Source organism: Spermophilus citellus (genome assembly GCF_964194105.1).
Source record: "Spermophilus citellus genome assembly, chromosome: 1".
Lineage (NCBI taxonomy): Eukaryota > Metazoa > Chordata > Mammalia > Rodentia > Sciuridae > Spermophilus > Spermophilus citellus.
The window spans coordinates 81628452-81645822 of NC_138182.1; the positions used below are offsets into that span (position 1 = coordinate 81628452).

General features: G+C 36.0%; 1 protein-coding gene across 1 annotated transcript in view; it reads right to left on the minus strand.

Annotated features, from left to right (window-relative positions):
* LOC308641500 (uncharacterized protein) overlaps positions 1-17371 on the minus strand; it is a gene marked incomplete at its 3' end in the record, with an annotated part of 79246 nt that overhangs the window by 43021 nt on the left and 18854 nt on the right. The window lies entirely within an intron of this gene.

Here is a 17371-nt window from a genome sequence, read left to right on the forward strand (position 1 = left end):
TTCTACCACACAGATTGTCATTTGGCTAAAACATCAAACCCTGTGTGTAAAGATGGTTCTGTACCTCACTGAGTTTTTTTTCCCAATCTTCCAAAAATTTCAGCAATCATTTTTGGTTCACTTACAGAGTTGAAAAGTTTTTTTTTTTTTTTTTTTTTTTTTTTTCTGACCACAGTTTTCTGTCTCTTTTTTAAGTCTTACTCCCAGATTTGAATGGTTCCATGGAAGATAAACTCTTGGATTTCTGCTAATTTGATTTTGTTTTCCCACTCCTGATGTTATTAGGATAGCAAATGCTATATGTGATATGAATATGAGTTCTTGTTTATCTTTGTTAGCTTGTTAACTAATCCCATCCACCTCGTATTGGTTAATTCACACCCTTTGGCTAAAATTTTAAGCTATATTTACCCAATATTCATTGAGAGTCTTTAGCCAAAACAGCCATCCATCTTTCTACATGATGTGGAGACATCAGATAAATTACTGTTAGAGTTTTCATTCTTTTTACTTTGTCTTCTTTCTCATCTCCTTCTCACTCAATTATCACCCCCCCACCACCACCACCACACACACACACAAATATTAAACAAGAGTTTCAGAGCACATTGTAGGGTACCATTCTCTCACAATGGTACCACCTGAACCTTATTAGTTTGATCCTGTCAAAGTTGCCTCCTTGTTTCTCTAAGTTGTGAAGACAGTGATGAAGAAAGGAAATAATTAAAAGAAGAAGAAGGAAAAGGAATCTGGGTAGCCAATCTTTCATCTCTAAGATTTGTCCGGCACCACTAGTCTAAAACCCAAAAGCTTATACTTGCAGCCACGTCTCTTTTAAGATGAATTCACTTCAACCTTCCTGTAACTTTTTGTCATCACCAAAATCAGATTCTCATCCCTGAAGATGTGCTGGGTTTATTCTATGTCCTGTGCAATAGCTAACCTTCTCATGAATAAAGTACTGGTTTGAGATTCCACAGCAATGTCTTTTACGAACACAGATAAGAAAGACAAAGATAGAGATCATCAGAATCTCTGAAGTTCTTTACATCTCCTAATGTGTGAAATACCCAGGGTAGAGAGTGCAGGAAAAGAACTCTGAAGTTGTTAGCATTGGAACCTATGTGTAAATGGTACAGTGGCCTGTATTGTCATTGCCTTGAATTCTATGAATGTTCCATCCTTGATCTTTGAAAGAATGACAGGAAAGAAGTGATAAAGTGGTTGTGTATGTTAGACCTCACCATGCTGAAAGACATAATATTACATGGAGAATTCACAGAAAAAACAACAACATGGAAATGTATACATAAAATAATGTTTTGTTTATTCTTAAATGCTTATGACCCATTCAAGGCAATGGTGTTTTTTTTTCCCTAGGCATGTTAATATATGTGAAATAAAACTTTGGAAAACTTGAGTATAAATAAATCTTTTCTCCTCTGAGTAGTTTTCTCAGGTATTTTGTCCCAGTGTCAAAAAGTTGACTAACACACCATTATGTGAAAGTTAGACTTAACGATTTTTAAAATTTAAGAGTATGAAGCAATACATATTCAGTATAAGCCATACTTCAGATTTTGAAGTTTGATATTTTCCAAGTTAGTGTGATGTGCTGTTGTGTCACCAGGCAGCAATGCAATAGCAAAGGTCAACAACCAATACTCTGCCTTATTACATAGGGCTTCGTAACACTAAGCAAAGTTAATTAGTTTCTTGTGTTTTTCTTATGTCACTTTTCATGCTTATTTTCTTTTACAATACATAGTAGGAAACTATTTACAAAACATGATTACTCCAGAAATAAAAGACTAGGTAAAGAAAACACTAATTGATTAGAATTTGGCTGTACACATATATAATTCTGGGCAGTATGGAGAACGTCAAACTACTTTAAGAAATTTCCTAGTTCAGAATCCAGCCAGTGAGATTAAGCAACCCAAATGTGTACTGAATGTTTTATTTGCTATTTTCAGAACTGTTCCAAGCAAATGACTGTCATGAATCCAGCTTGCTTAAAATAGAAGTTTGCAAGATGTGGACCTTGAACAGAGCCCTCTGCTTTTTGTTGTGTTTTGTTGCTGTGCACTTGTGCAAACAGTCACCAGGCTTCAGGGAGGGGCTGATGCAACATCTATTGGAAATTAAAACCATTCTGTGACACTAATTGCTGTAGCTTCCAAAATAGCATTACTGTCCCCAACTTCTTTGGGCTTTCTGAAAAGGTGAACTTTTATCTGGAATGATTGGCTTTCCTGTTCCAGAAAAGGGAGCCTGATAAATTTCCCTATTTGGAATGAGTTTGTCTATTGACCTTAAAGATCATACATCCAGGAACAAAAAACAAAAGAAGATCAGGTTGGTGAAAGAAAAATACTATACAAAATACACATATGTTCTAATAGTTCACATTCCTAGAAGCCTGTTATCTTTCCCTTCAACCTAAATTCTTGCTGATTTCAGTGTTTCTGTCTTATTTTTATTACCTCCACAAAGCTTGATGCATATCTTACATCAAATGTTTAATTATCAGATAACATCAACTAAGTCTTGATGAAAATATCAGTTCTGTACCAAAATCATATTCAACTCACATAGCAACTTAACAAATTGCCACTCATGAAATGCCAAACAAGAAATATTATCAACTTTTAACCACACATATATCCAAATTTTCTACAATAGAATGTCTAGAATATACCATTGGAAAAATCATGCATATATGGGTTTTTATTCAAAAAGAATGTCTTCAGCCTCATAATTTTACTATATAAATTATCATTCATTGCAGTAGTATTCACCTTTACCTTATTATCTGGCTTTATTTTATCTATTTATAAATTTCCTATTGGATACGTATACTAATACACAAATCAGAAATTATTTTGACAATACAAAAGAGTAGTAAGAATTTTATATACCTGATCATTCACACTAAAATAAAAAATAAATATGATTTGTTAAAGTAAATCATTGGACAAAATTAAAAGACAGCATCATTAATTAAGCAATGACTACTTCTAGGCATTTTCTCATATTTTTCAAATCATCCTGTGTTAGATATGAACAACTTCAGTTAGACAGGATGTAATTAAGATTGTGCAAGATTAATGTTTTGCAATTGTAAAGAGTTAAGCAAGTATTGAAAGGCATTTTCACTCAACTGTGTGTTGGTGTTTCCCTTGGAAGAATTTAAAGAAAATTACATAAGGATCATATATATTTATCATCCCATAAGCAATTCTACCACTTGAATTATATATATATTAAACTATGTTAAACGAAATATAGCATCTCATCCCCTAATCATTTAGATAGGTGGAAGAGTGCCCAAAATGTTTGTAAGAAAAACATTTGTGTGTTTTCCAATGGAAAAATATTCTGTTTCTAAAATTATGTAAGACTCAAACTTCATCAAGGAAAAATGTTCTCCAGTTACCTGGATTTGTGCTTAGTTCATGTGATTCATCCATTTGATACCATCTTCACAGGTGCTAAGTTGAAAGGGAAAGGTTTCATAGGTGACATGTCTATGGGAACCAAGACAGCAGCCAGGAGCCTCAATGGGGGTGTTTGTGGGGTCAAGAGGTGGCACACAAATGCAGAGGATCCTCTGCTATGTGCATAAATATATTGGGGGTCATTTGTTATACATGAGCATTTTGTATCAATAACTTTGTGGCTTTGTGGCTTTTTCATCATATCTACACTCAAGGTTTCTGCTTCTCTGCTGGCTGAACTGAGCAGCTTTCCTCCACTGGGCCCTTGCCCCATGATGGACTGCCTCACCTTGGGCAGAGCCATGGAGTCAGCCGTCTAGGAACTGAGACTCTGGAACTGTTAGCCCCTGAGAAGCTTTTCCTCCTCCAAGTTGTTCTTGTTGGTTGTTTTGATTATAGACAGACAAACCTAATTAAAACACAGTCACACATTATTGCACCTAGCTTGATAAATGTACTTGTGTGTGTGCATGCGTGTGTGTGTGTGTGTGTGTGTGTGTGTGTTTGTGTTGCTGGGATTTGAACCAGGTCCTTGCACATGCTGGAGAAGCTCTCTTTAAGGTGCACCTCACATCCCTGGAATTGGAGCTTCCTGGCCTGACCAGCTCAGTACTGATACATTGTCAACAAATTCCTGATACATACATTTAAACCACAGCACATGATAAACAAGAGCCCAGGGAATTGGTCCCCACTAGATGTACCCTGTGTGAGGGGAGTCCTTCAGGATGAAGGAGATTAGATAAAAACTCAGATATTGATGAAGACAGAAAGATCCCTGGTAAAGCAAATTCATTACAATCATAAAAATGCTACTTTTATTTTCTACAAAATGTAAGAGACTAATGTTATCAAAACACCCCAATTTTATTCTATGGTATAGACAAAATACCAATTATAGCACTGTAACTTTAGTAGCTGAGGGGGAGGGGTCAGGAGGGGTGGGAGAGGTACAATTGCCCCATCTGTACACCACTGAAGTCATGTTGCTGTAGATTCACATCAGACTGGCATCTCTTTCTCATGTTAACTCCCATGGGAACCACAAAGACATACTTGTGGCGCTTACTCAAAATGAGAGGTGAGGGAATTGAAATGTTTTACTACAACCATTAACTAAATAGGAGGGAGAGAATCATATAATGAAGCATGTCACATTGAATCAAAGATTGGGCTGCACTCCTTATAAGAACACAAGGCACTCTCAGCCAAGGACCCTGATCTCCTTATAAAGACATAAACCACACTGAACCACGTGCCCCGCCCTGATCTACTTATAAGGACCCAAACCTCACTGAATCAAGGGCCAAGATAAACATCAAAGTCCTGCGCATGTCCAAACTTCTGTGCTATAAGTATTAATGTTACTTCTTTTCATGTTGTGATTGAAGTTGCCCCTTTCCTTTGATGAAAAGGCTTTCTGAATTATAATCTCTGACGAGACACAAATCAGAACTTTTTGACGAAAGTGGAAACTTCAATCAGAACATGAAAAAGAAGTAATATTAATGCACATAGTGCAACATATGCTTAAAAGAACTCCCCCCAAAGTGTCTAAACATTAATAATCAGATCAAAAATCACTTCTGCAAGTTGGCACATCTACAAAATGGAATACTGTTTAGTCATAAAAAAATGAAATTCTGTCCTTTGCAACAACAAGGAGATCATTATGTTAAGTGAAATAAGCCAGGCACAGATAGGCAAATACCACAAGATCTTATTCATATTGGAAACCTAAAAATGTTAATTTCATGGAGGCTGAGAATCAAATAGTGCTTACCACAGGATGGGGAGGGTAGAGAGGAGAAAGTATGGGTAAATGTTTGTCAATGGGGATGAAGTTAGAGTGAGGTAGGAGAGATAAATTCTGGTGTGCTAATTCACACTAGGGTGCCTATAGATAATGTACTGTTTACTTTGATAAATCTTAACGAGATTATTTTTAATGTCTTTACACAGAAAACTGATAAATATTTGAGGAGATATGATTACTCTGATTTAAATATTGTACAATGTATGCATGTATCAAAATATTGTATAGGCTAGGCGCGGTGGTGCAAGCCTGTAATACCAGTGGTTTGGGAGGCTGAGGCAGGAGGATGGCGAGTTCAAAGCCAGCCTCAGCAACATCGAGGTGCTAAGCAACTCAGTGAAGCCCTGTCTCTGAATAAAATACAAAATAAGGCTGGAGAAGTGGCTCAGTGGTCAAGGGACCCTGAGTTAACTCCTGGTACCTGCCCAAAAAGCAGTATATGGTACCCCATAAATATGTGCATTTATGCATCAAAAATCATTTTACAAATATTTTATAAATAAAGTTGTATAATTATTATTTAAACTAGGCATGTAAAAAGAAAAGTCATGTTGTTAATCATTCTCAAGTGAATCTAGGAGAAAAAAAGTTGTGCGCACACACACACACAAAATAATAAACACACACCCACATGGCTGTCTTACCAAGTTGCTGGTCTTTGTCCTATTATCACCTTGGATTAAAGGTTTACTAAGAGGCACTTATATTTTATTTTCATTTAAATTATATAGTGAGGGACTGGAGTTGTGACTCGGTGGTAGAGTGCCCACCTAGCACGTGCAGGGCACTGGGTTCGATCTCAGCAGCACAAAAAAATAAAATAAAGGTATTGTATCCAACCACAACTAAAACAAAATATTTTAAAAAATTATATACTGAGCTTTAATTAACTCTCTTCCCTCCATTTACTGGGACTATGTTATAGCAGTTATATCTACGATACTTATGAACAGGTAGAGTAAGGTCGTTCCCCATTTAAAGATCACAATCAGTAAACTAATGAATTGCAAAGTCATCCATTATAAAATTGATCTTTTATTCGCTTTTAAAATAAGTGTTGAAGGAGCTTATGATGAAAAAAAAAATGCCTCTATCTATCCCTAGTTTGTGGAACTGATGGACAGAAGATGCTTTTTCTAAAATGTAACATTTTTTTAAGATGAGGTCCACGTCTTCAGAGTTGTAACAACAAGAAACCAACCCTAAAATATCAGTAGGGAATCCTCAGCTTACAAATGGGCTTTATTCCCAAAATCCAAAAAAGCAATTATTACAACTGACTGCTTATACAGAGTAATTACATTGCTGAAATACTGCACAAAATTGACATAATTATTAATATAGTTGAAATGTGGCCTAAGATCTATGTCCTGAGACCAGAACCAACCAGGCAGAGAGGAAGAGGGAAGGAGGACAAAGAAAAGCTGTTCTTCCTCAGAGCTAATGCGGGGATTATTTCACAAGAGTTTTTAATTAAATTTGTATTTTAGTGTTTTGAAATTGACAAACTATGCCTTAGGAGCTCTCTCACTTCACTTTTTATGTAGTTCCCCTGGGACATCATCTCTCTCTCCATTGATGGCCATATACCCAGGTCCTTCTGATGCTTCATCTTCTCTAATGTGGTCTTTCTCCCTGTCCCACCAGCCTCATCCCCAGAAATACAATAACTTCATTTTCCTGAAACTACATTTCAGAATCTCTGTGCAGTGACTCTGGGTTGGAGTTAGGAATAAAATAGCTGACTTAAACTCTACATCTAGCCTTTCTCTGGTGAGAAATTGTCTAAACAACCCTTTCTAAATCAATTATTATTATTTTTTGTCCCAGGGATTGAACCTAGGGGTACTTGACCACTGAGCCACATTCCTAACCCTATTTTGTATTTTATTTAGACAAGGTCTCACTGAGTTGCTTAGCTCCTCACTGTTGCTGAGGCTGGCTTTAAATTCGCAATTCTCCTGTCTCAGCCTCCTGAGGCACTAGGATTAGTTCTGATGGGCATGCTGCCCAACTGATGTCCTGATAGTTCAGGTGAGAGGTGAAGAAGTTGCTCCCCACCAACTCTGACACAGGTGTCATTGCTGGAGGGAGGCCTTCACATGTGTTGCCCTGCATCTTGCTGTTTCAAGCAGACATGATGGATCCAGCCAGCCCTACTCATCCAAGGCTGCGTCTAACCCCAGGAGATCTTCCAGCAGAACATGCTTAACTTTGAGGGATATGAGGTGGTGACAAGGCCAAGAGCCAGCCACAGAAGTTCAAGGTCTGCCTAAGAAGGGCCAGCAGTTTGGGGTTAATTTTACAAAAAAAAAAAAAAAAAAAAAAAAAAAAAGGTAGTTTGTTTTCTAAAGATAAAAGTAGCTAGATGATACTGTATTTAATAAAATATTAGTTTGAAAAGAAAGAGAGAGAAAGACCATATAAGTGCATGGTGTCATTGTAATTGTGAACTAAATTCTGTATAATGGTTTGTTGCACCAATTTATACAAACACGCAAAAGATTCAATGCCTATTAACACCTCACGATTAAGACACATCTTAAAAGTGTAATCTGACCAGGAAAGATTATGATGAGCCAACAGGGAAAATCCAGGCACCTGGAAGGCAGCACTAGTATTAGGTACTTACTACTGCCTAAACACATTTCAAACTGAGTGCCTTAAAACAACAAGCATTGATTTACTCATGATTCTGCAGTGTGGGCAGGCTGGGCAGGAATGGTCTGTCTCTTTGTGCTGTCAGCTCGGGATCCTCCATTCAGTGGACCCTCACCTGAGAGTATAGGAAGGTCCAGGATGGCATTATGCTCCTCTGTGATGCTTCAGCTGTGAGGGTGGGAGTATTCAGTAGCCCACTGGACCTCTCCCCACCTCCTCCCCTGGTCCTGCCTTCTTTCTCCCTCTCCATATAGTCTTTCCAGGAGGGTAGCTGAACCTATTTATATATATTTTTAAATTTATTCTAATTTGTTATATATGACAGCGGAATGCATTTCAATTCATATTACACATTTAAAGCACAATTTTTCATGTCTCTGGTTGTACACAAAATAGAGTCACACCAATCATGTCGTTATATGTGTATTTAGGGTAATGATGTCCATATCATTCCACTGTCTTTTCTTCCCCCATTCCCGCTCCATTCTCCTCCCTCCCCTTTGCCCAAAATAAAGTGCCTCCATTCCTCCCATGCTCTCCCACAATCGCCATTATGGATCAGCATCCACATATCAGAGAAAACATTCAGTATTTGGCATTTGTTTTTTTGGGATTGGCTTACTTCACGTAGCTTTATATTCTCCAACTCTATCAATTTACCTGCAAATGCCATGATTTTATTCTTTTATTGCTGAATACTATTCCGTTGTGTATACATACCATATTTTCTTTATCCATTCATCTACTGAAGGGCATCTAGGTTGGTTCCATAATTTTGCTATTGTGAATTGTGCTGCTATAAACATTGATGTGGCTGTGTCCCTATAGTATGCTGATTTTAAGTCCTTTAGGTATAAACCAAGGAGTGGGATAGCTGGTCAAATGGTGGTTTCATTTCAAGTTTTCTAAGGAAACTGCACACTGCTTTCCATATTGGCTGCACCATTTTTCAGTTCCAGCAGCAATGTATTAGTGTGCCTTTTCCCCCACATCCTTGCATTGTATTCTTAATAGCTGTCATTCTGACTGGAGTGAGATGAAATCTTAGAGTAGTTTTGATTTGCATTTCTCTAATTGCTAGAGATGTTGAACATCTTTTCATTTATTTGTTGATTGATTGTATATCCTCTTCTGAGAAGTGGCTGTTTAGTTCCTTGGCCCCATTATTGAAAAATTGTAGAATAGCAATGACAAACTGTGGCCCACATGGACGCTTTTGGAAATAAATTTTATTGGAACTCCTCTCTACCCACTTGTTTTCACATTGTTTGTGGTTGTTTTTGTGCTATAACCATGCAATTGAATGATTTTGACAAAGATCATGTGATCCACAAAGCCAAAGATGTTTACTTCATGGTGCTTTTGGTTGATAGGTCTCCTAATGTAACAAAGCAACATGAACAGGGTATTTTAATCAACAGAAATTTCTTGTCTCATAGTTCCGAAGTTTACAATGTGTTGGCAGGTTTTTTGTTTTTATTTTTTTTTTTCTTTTGAGGGCTCTTAAAAGAGAAGATGGGTTATAGACCTCTCTCCTTGGCTTCTACATGCCCACTTTCTTCATGTATCTTCATATCATCTTTCTTTTTTTGTTTGTTTGTTTATGTATTTTTAATTTATATATGACAATGGAATGCATTACAATTCTTATTACACATATGGAGCACATTTTTTTCATATCTCTGGTTGTATACAAAGTATATTCACACCATTGGTGTCTTCATACATGTATACTTTGGATAATAATGATCATTACATTCCACCATCATTTCAAACCTCATGCCCCATCCCTTCCCCTCCAACCCCTCTGCCCTATCTAAAGTATGGCTATTCCTCCCATGCTCTCTCTCCCTATCCCACTATGTATCAGCCTCCTTATATCAGAGAAAACATTCAGCATTTGGTTTTGTAGGATTGGCTAACTTCACTTAGCATTATTTTCTCTAACTCCATCCATTTAGCTGCAAATGCCATGATTTTATTCTCTTTTATTGCTGAGTAATAACCCATTGTGTAGATATACCATATTTTATTTATCCGTTCATCTATTGAAGGGCATCTGGGTTGGTCCCACAGCTATTATGAATTGTGCTTCTAAAAACATTGATGTGGCTGTGTCCCTGTAGTATGCTGTTTTTGAGTCCTTTGAGTATAGACCAAGGAGAGAGATAGCTGGGTCAAATGGTGGTTCCATTCTTAATTTTCCATGAAATCTCCCTATTGATTTCCACATCATCTTTCTTTATCAATAGTTCCTCTTATTATAAGCATACCAGCCATACTAAATTAGGGACCTCATTTTTAATTTGATTACTTTCTGTAAAGACCCTGTTGTACAGATTAGTTCAAGCAATGAAATTGAAGATGCCATCAAAAGCCTACCAAGAGAGAAAAGCCAAGGACCAGACAGATTTTCAGCTGAGTTCTACAAGACCTTCAAAGAAGAATTAACACCAATACTCTTCAAATTATTCTATGAAATAGAAAATGAAGAAAATCGTCTAAACTCATTCAATGAAACTAGTATCACACTGATACCAAAACCAGACAAAGACCTATCAATGAAAGAAAATTTCAGACCAATATCCCTGATGAATATAGAGGCAAAAATTCTTACTAAAATACTAGCAAATTGCATATAAAAAGATAATGTACCATGATCAAGTGGGGTTCATTCCTAGGATGCAAAGTTGGTTCAACATATGGAAATCAATAAACATAATTCACTGCATCAATAGACTTAAAGACAAGAATCACATGATTATCTCAATAATTGCCGAAAAGGGATTTGACAAAATACAGCACCCTTTCATGTTCAAAACACTAGAAAAACTAGGGATAGTAGGAATATACTTCAACATTGTAAAAGGTATTTATGATAAGCTCAAGGCCAACATCATTCTAAATGGAGAAAAATTGAAAGCATTCGTTTAAAAACTGGAACTGTAACGAGACAGGGATGCTCTCTTTTACCACTTCAATTCAACATAGTCCTGGAAATTCTAGCCAGAGCAATCAGACAGACAAAAGAAATTAAAGGGATTCAAATTAAAAAAGAAGAACTCAAACTATCACTATTTTCCAATGACATGATTCTGTATTTAGAAGATCCAAAAATCTCCACGAGAAAACTTCTAGAACTAATAAATGGATTCAGTAAAACAGCAGCATATAAAATCAACACCCATAAATCAAATGTGTTCTATACATCAGGGATGAAACCACTGAAAGAGAAATTAGGAAAATTATCCCATTCATAATAGCCCCCCAATAAATAAATAAATAAATAAAATACTTGGGAATCAATCTTACAAAAGAGATGAAAGACTTTTACCATGGAAACTACAAAACGCTAAAGAAAGAAATTGAAGAAGACCTTAGAAGAAGATGGAGAAATCTCCCATGCTCTTAGTAGACAGAATTATACAGATTTAATGCAATTCCTATTAAAATCCCAAATGACATTCTTCATAGAAATAGAAATAACAATGATGATTTTCATTTGGAAAATAAGAGACCCAGAATAGCCAAAGCAATTCTTAGCAAGAAGAGTAAAGCAGGAAGCCTCACAATACAGAACTTAAACTATAGTACAGAAACATAGTAAAAAAAAAAAAAAAAAAAAAAAGCATTTATTTGCACCAAAACAGACATGTAAACCAAAGTTACAAAATAAAAGACAAAGAGACAAACCCACATAAATACAGTTATCTCATACTAGACAAAGGCGCCAAAAACATTCTCTGGAGAAAAGATAGGCTATTCAACAAATGGCACTGGGAAAACAGGAAATCCATATGAAACAAGTTAAAATTAAACCTCTATCTCTCACCCTGCACAAAAATCAACTCAAAGTGGATTAAGGACATAGGCACTAGAACAGAAACTCTGTGCCTAATGGAAGAAAAAGTAGGACCAAATGTTCATCATGTTGGTTTAAGACTTGACTTCCTTAACAACACTCTTAAAGTGCAAGAAGTAAAATTAAGAATCAAGAACTGGGATGGATTCAAACCAAAAAACTTCTTGTGGGCAAAGTAAACAATCAAGAACACAAAGAGAGAGCCTAGAGAATGGGAGAAAATCTTTATCATACACACCTCAGGTGGAGCACTAATCTCCAGAATATATCAAGAACTCAAAAAACTGAACACCAAAAAAACAAATAACCCAATCAATAAATGGGCTAAGGACCTGAACAGACACTTCACAGAAGAAGAAATATAACTGGCAACTTGTGCAATGAGTCTTTTTTCCATTATTCAAAAACTCAAGAAAAGAGTGTATAGATTTTGCCTCAACAATTTTCTAGCTAAAATATCTGGATTCTAGAAACCTAAAGCTTTCAACCCTAAAGAGAAATAGCTTTCCAAGATATGATCTACAAACATTATTTTAACACTGACAGATCTTCAAGGAAAAAAAAAACAAGAGAACATTTTTTAAGTTTGACATTAAGTTTCTGTGTAACAACTTCTCTCTCTGATAAGTTATAATTAGCAGCAGTTGATCCTAGTGGATTTTAAATTATTTTTTAAATTATTTTTTAATTTAAAATTAATTTAATTTAATTTAAAAATTAGAAAAAAAATTAATCAGAAGGTATTTTAAGGTGTTATCTAGTTCAGTACAATAGTTTTATGAATGAAAAAATTGAAATCAGTGAGTTTATGTGGTTTTCCAAATTCATTCATTAATAATTAATTAAATGTTGAATTAGTCCCAGGATCATAACTTGAATTCATGATCATTACCACTTATTCTCATATTTCATATATCATAACAGTCTGCCTCATGCTCTCATAATTATTAATATTGCCAATGAATCACCTGTAAGTTTTAGGACATTTTCACTCGTGCATTTGTTTTAAGAAAATGGCATGCTTTGTTTTGTAACTCTAAAGTGATATCTTACCTTTTTTTCATACCAACAGAATAAGAGCATCTTGCTTCTGATTGTGCAATTTTTTTGTTTCAAATTCAGCATTTATTTTATTTATTTATTTTTTTTTTTAAACAGAGAGTGAGAGAGGGGAGAGAGAGAGAGAGAGAGAGAGAGAGAGAGAGAGAGAGAGAATTTTTTTTTAATATTTATTTTTTAGTTCTTGGCGGACACAACATCTTTGTTGGTATGTGGTGCTGAGGATCAAACCCGGGCCACAAGCATGTCAGGCGAGCGCGCTACCGCTTGAGCCACATCCCCAGCCCCAGCAGCATTTATTTTAATATAGCCAAACATCTGGGCATCATTCTCTCTTCTCAACATTAAATATATAGTCAATACATAAAGCATGATGGTGTTTGTATTCTGATGATTAAATGGGCAATTGACATTGTTAGTATACAATTGTCCCCAGGTGTCTTATTAAATGCTGACATGCTGAAAAAGCTGTGCTTAGCCCTAAATAAAGCAAATCGGTCAGACAGGTAACCACCACTCACTATACAAAACTGACAGTAATGCCAAGACATAGAAAATAATGACACTAATTTAATAAGTGAATTTTAGAAATTACTGAATTGATTCCATTTTACCATTGGCTTCTGTGATATTGTCAGTTTCAGCTGTTAGGAATAATAAAAATGGAGGTTGCATTTGAGAGGTACCCCAAAGCCATGCACCCACAACCACATAAACAAAACTTAAGTCTTTCTGATTTCCCTAAAATGCTTTATCTATTCATAAACCAAACACAAACAGAAGCTTTGTGTTCTTGTCAGCATGATTTAATAAAACCAAGTCAATCAGCTATTAGACGAATCAGCTTAAACAGTGCTGCTTGTCCCCAAAAGAATGCTAATATCTAAAAGCCAATGATTAAAAAAAAAATCAAAATACTTCCTCATCTTTGCTTTATAAATGATACAGTAACTGCTATGAGCAAGCATCTTATCATTTTTTTTTATTTGAGGTCTTCCAGTTTGCAAACTATTCTCTTGTATGCACAATTAACTTCTACAATTTAAAATTATGGCATCATTTTATTTTTTATATAACAAAACCATGGAATCCACAAGCTATTCTGTCAACTATAATGAAATTAGTTTAAAATAGTCTGGGTTAAATTAATATGTATATATAGTGAAATAAAGTCATAAAATTAATAAATTTACAAATTTATTATACATGACCATGTGAAGTGATTATGTCTGCAATTACATAGTAATAAGCTATAATAGAAAAATCTATCTGGTGGGAGATTTAGCTTTCACTTTAAAGTTGTCGAAGAGCTTTTGGAAAGTGGATATCACCATGAGCAACCTTTATAAATGTGATAGCTGGTTGTTAGGCAGTTCAATTTCAAATACAAATAGGTATGAAGTTTGAGAATCTAGAAATTGTTTGCCTTAAAACTAACTGCGCTCACATGATCGTTAGAAAGTCTTCAGGTATCCTCAGAGAACTCCAGACTGATGGCTGCTGCCCTTTAAAACCAAGTAACTGATCTATTTGGACCAAGCACATAGTCCACAACAACCATTACCATACTGAGAAGGGCCAACTGCAGTCCAAAGGTATGTGTAGACCAATCCACTTAAAACCCATATTTTCATAAAAGACAAAAATAAGCAAATCATGCAGGGAGTGGTGGCGCAGGCCTATAATCTCAGTGGCTCGGGAGTCTTGAGACAGGAGGATCATGAGTTTAGAGCCAGCTATAGCAACTTAGCAAGGTCCTGAGCAACTCAATGACACCCTGCCTCTAAATAAACATAAAAAAAGGCTGAGAATGTTGCTCAGTGGTTGAGTACACCTGGGTTCAATCCCTGAACAACAACAACAAAAAAATCAAATCATTTTATTAATCCCCCAATTACCTTTTTTTTACATGTTTAAGCAGGGGAGTAGTTGAATCAGTGAAGCCTAAAAGAGTGATATATAACTTGTATTAAGAGAAGGTGCCGGGGCTGGGGATGTGGCTCAGCGGTAGCGCGCTCGCCTGGCATGCGTGCGGCCCGGGTTCGATCCTCAGCACCACATACCAACAAAGATGTTGTGTCCGCCGAGAACTAAAAATAAATAAGTAAATAAATATTTAAAAAAAAAAAAAAAAAAAAAGAGAAGGTGCCTGTCATGATGAAGAGGGAGATGAAGTTTATCTTAGGAGGCACGGGAGAGAGAGAAAAGTTCCCCAAACAGTGGTCAGACCACTTCATGTAGCAGTTTGGCATGCAGGGTAGGAGAAATATGCTTGGAAAACAGTCTAGCAAGACAAAAAGAGGCAGTCCTGGGCCTGATCTGGAGTTGGGCTCCTGCAAGGGTCTGCAGGGCAGTTCAGGCCTGGGCCATGTGGGTGGGTGGGGTGGGGGTGAGGGGTCGGGGGGTCAGTTCTGAGCCTAACCAAACACTATGGAGATTCCTTAGAACTCTTGGAATGAAACCACCATTTGACCCAGCTATCCCACTCCTCTGCCTATACCTAAAGGACTTAAAATCAGCATACTATAGTGACACAGCCACATCAATGTTTATAGCACCTCAATTCACAATAACTAAACTATGGAAACAACCTAGATGCCCTTCAATAGAAAAATGGATAAAGAAACTGTGGTATATATACACAATGGAATATTACACAGCATTAAAAGAGAATAAAATTATGGCATTTGCAGGTAAATGAATGGAGTTGGAGAATATTATGCTAATCGAAGTAAGCCAATCCCAAAAAACAAATACCAAATGTTCTCTCTGATAAGTGGATGCTGATCCATAATGCAGGGGGTGGGGGCCAGAAAAAATGGAGGAACTTTGATTGAGCAAAGGGGAGTGGAGGGGGTATGGGGACAGGCAAGATGGTGGAATGAGATGGACATCATTACACTAGGTACATATATGACCACCGCATTATGGTGCACTGCTATATACAATCAGAGAAATGAAAAGTTGTGCTGCAATTGTGTACAATGGATCAAAATGCATTCTGCTGTCACATATACCTAATTAGAATAAATAAATTATTTTAAAAATTTTAAAAATAAAATAAATAAAATCTAATTTGTTTTATCTGATATAAAGAGGCTGATTAATAGTGGGGTTGGGAGGGGAAGCGTGGAAGGATTAGACAAACTCTAGATAGGGCAAAGGAGTGGGAGGGGATGGGAGGGGGTATGGGGGTAAAATAGATGGTGGAATGAGATGGATATCATTACCCTAAGTACATGTATGAAGACACAAATGGTGTGCATATACTTTATATACAACCAGAGATATGAAAAATTGTGCTAAATGTGTAATATGAATTGTAATGCATTCTGCTGTCATATATAACAAATTAGAATAAAAAATAAATTTTAAAAAAAATTTTAAAAAGACAAAAAGATTCAGATTACATACTAAGATCCAGTGCTTCACTTGAAGTTGCTGGTTCATTCTTTACATGGCAACAGAGGCCATGTAAAACTTGGCTGTAAGTTGAAACTAACAAAGCATTGTCATCAGAGAAATGGAAAAACCAAAAGACATGGGCCCAAACTAAGACAGTGGCAGGAGGGTCTGAAAAAGTGCAAATGATTGGACAGATAATATGGAGATAAAAATGATCAGGGATTGGGAACCAGGTGCATGCAAGATGTGAGAGAGAAACCATGAAGAATGGTCTAGGTTTCTGAGTTTCTAGGTTTGATGTCAGGCTTATGCTTACCTAAAAGGGTTGGCCACACAATCATCTGCTGTTCTGTAGATTTGTGACGCTCCTTCCAGCATTCTGCTCAGCCTTCCTTAGCATAGCCCTTAAACTTTATGCTTGCTATCTTGTTATTGCAGGTAGCATGTGCTACTTCCAGAATCCTGATTGTGTGATTTTTTATTCAACAAGTTTGTCATAAAAGGTTTTGATTGACCATAGGATGAACATAGTGGCTGTTCATTTTCTTCTATTCTAAAACATACAGTTGAGTCATTTACAGATTTTCCAAAGAATTATATTTTCCAAAATTCTAATGACATAAAGCTATGAAAATTATTAGTGGCCAAGGTACAAGAATCACGGTTTGCTGTCAGTAAAAATTCTTTCATTTTGATAATCAGGCAACTATTTAATATCTGGGTTGAATTGCTATTTGTTTATCTTTTTGATTACTGAAATGACTTTTAATTGATGCTATTCTTTGATGTATATACTATATGATTTTAGAATGATAATTATACTAGTGTCTATTTAAAATGTTTTAGTCTCTATTGTAATTCTATATTAATTTCATTTCTCATAGGTTTCTATGTGTGACATTTTCTGTCATTGGTTTTATAGCTGCTGCATTTTTAATTTTCAGTGTTTATACTAAAAACTTTTTCAAAAGCCTGGCTACTATAGATTTTTTTTTCATTTTAGTAGGAAATACAGTAGTTATAAAATATTTTTAACTAATGGATACTTCAGGTTCATTTTGGTTCATT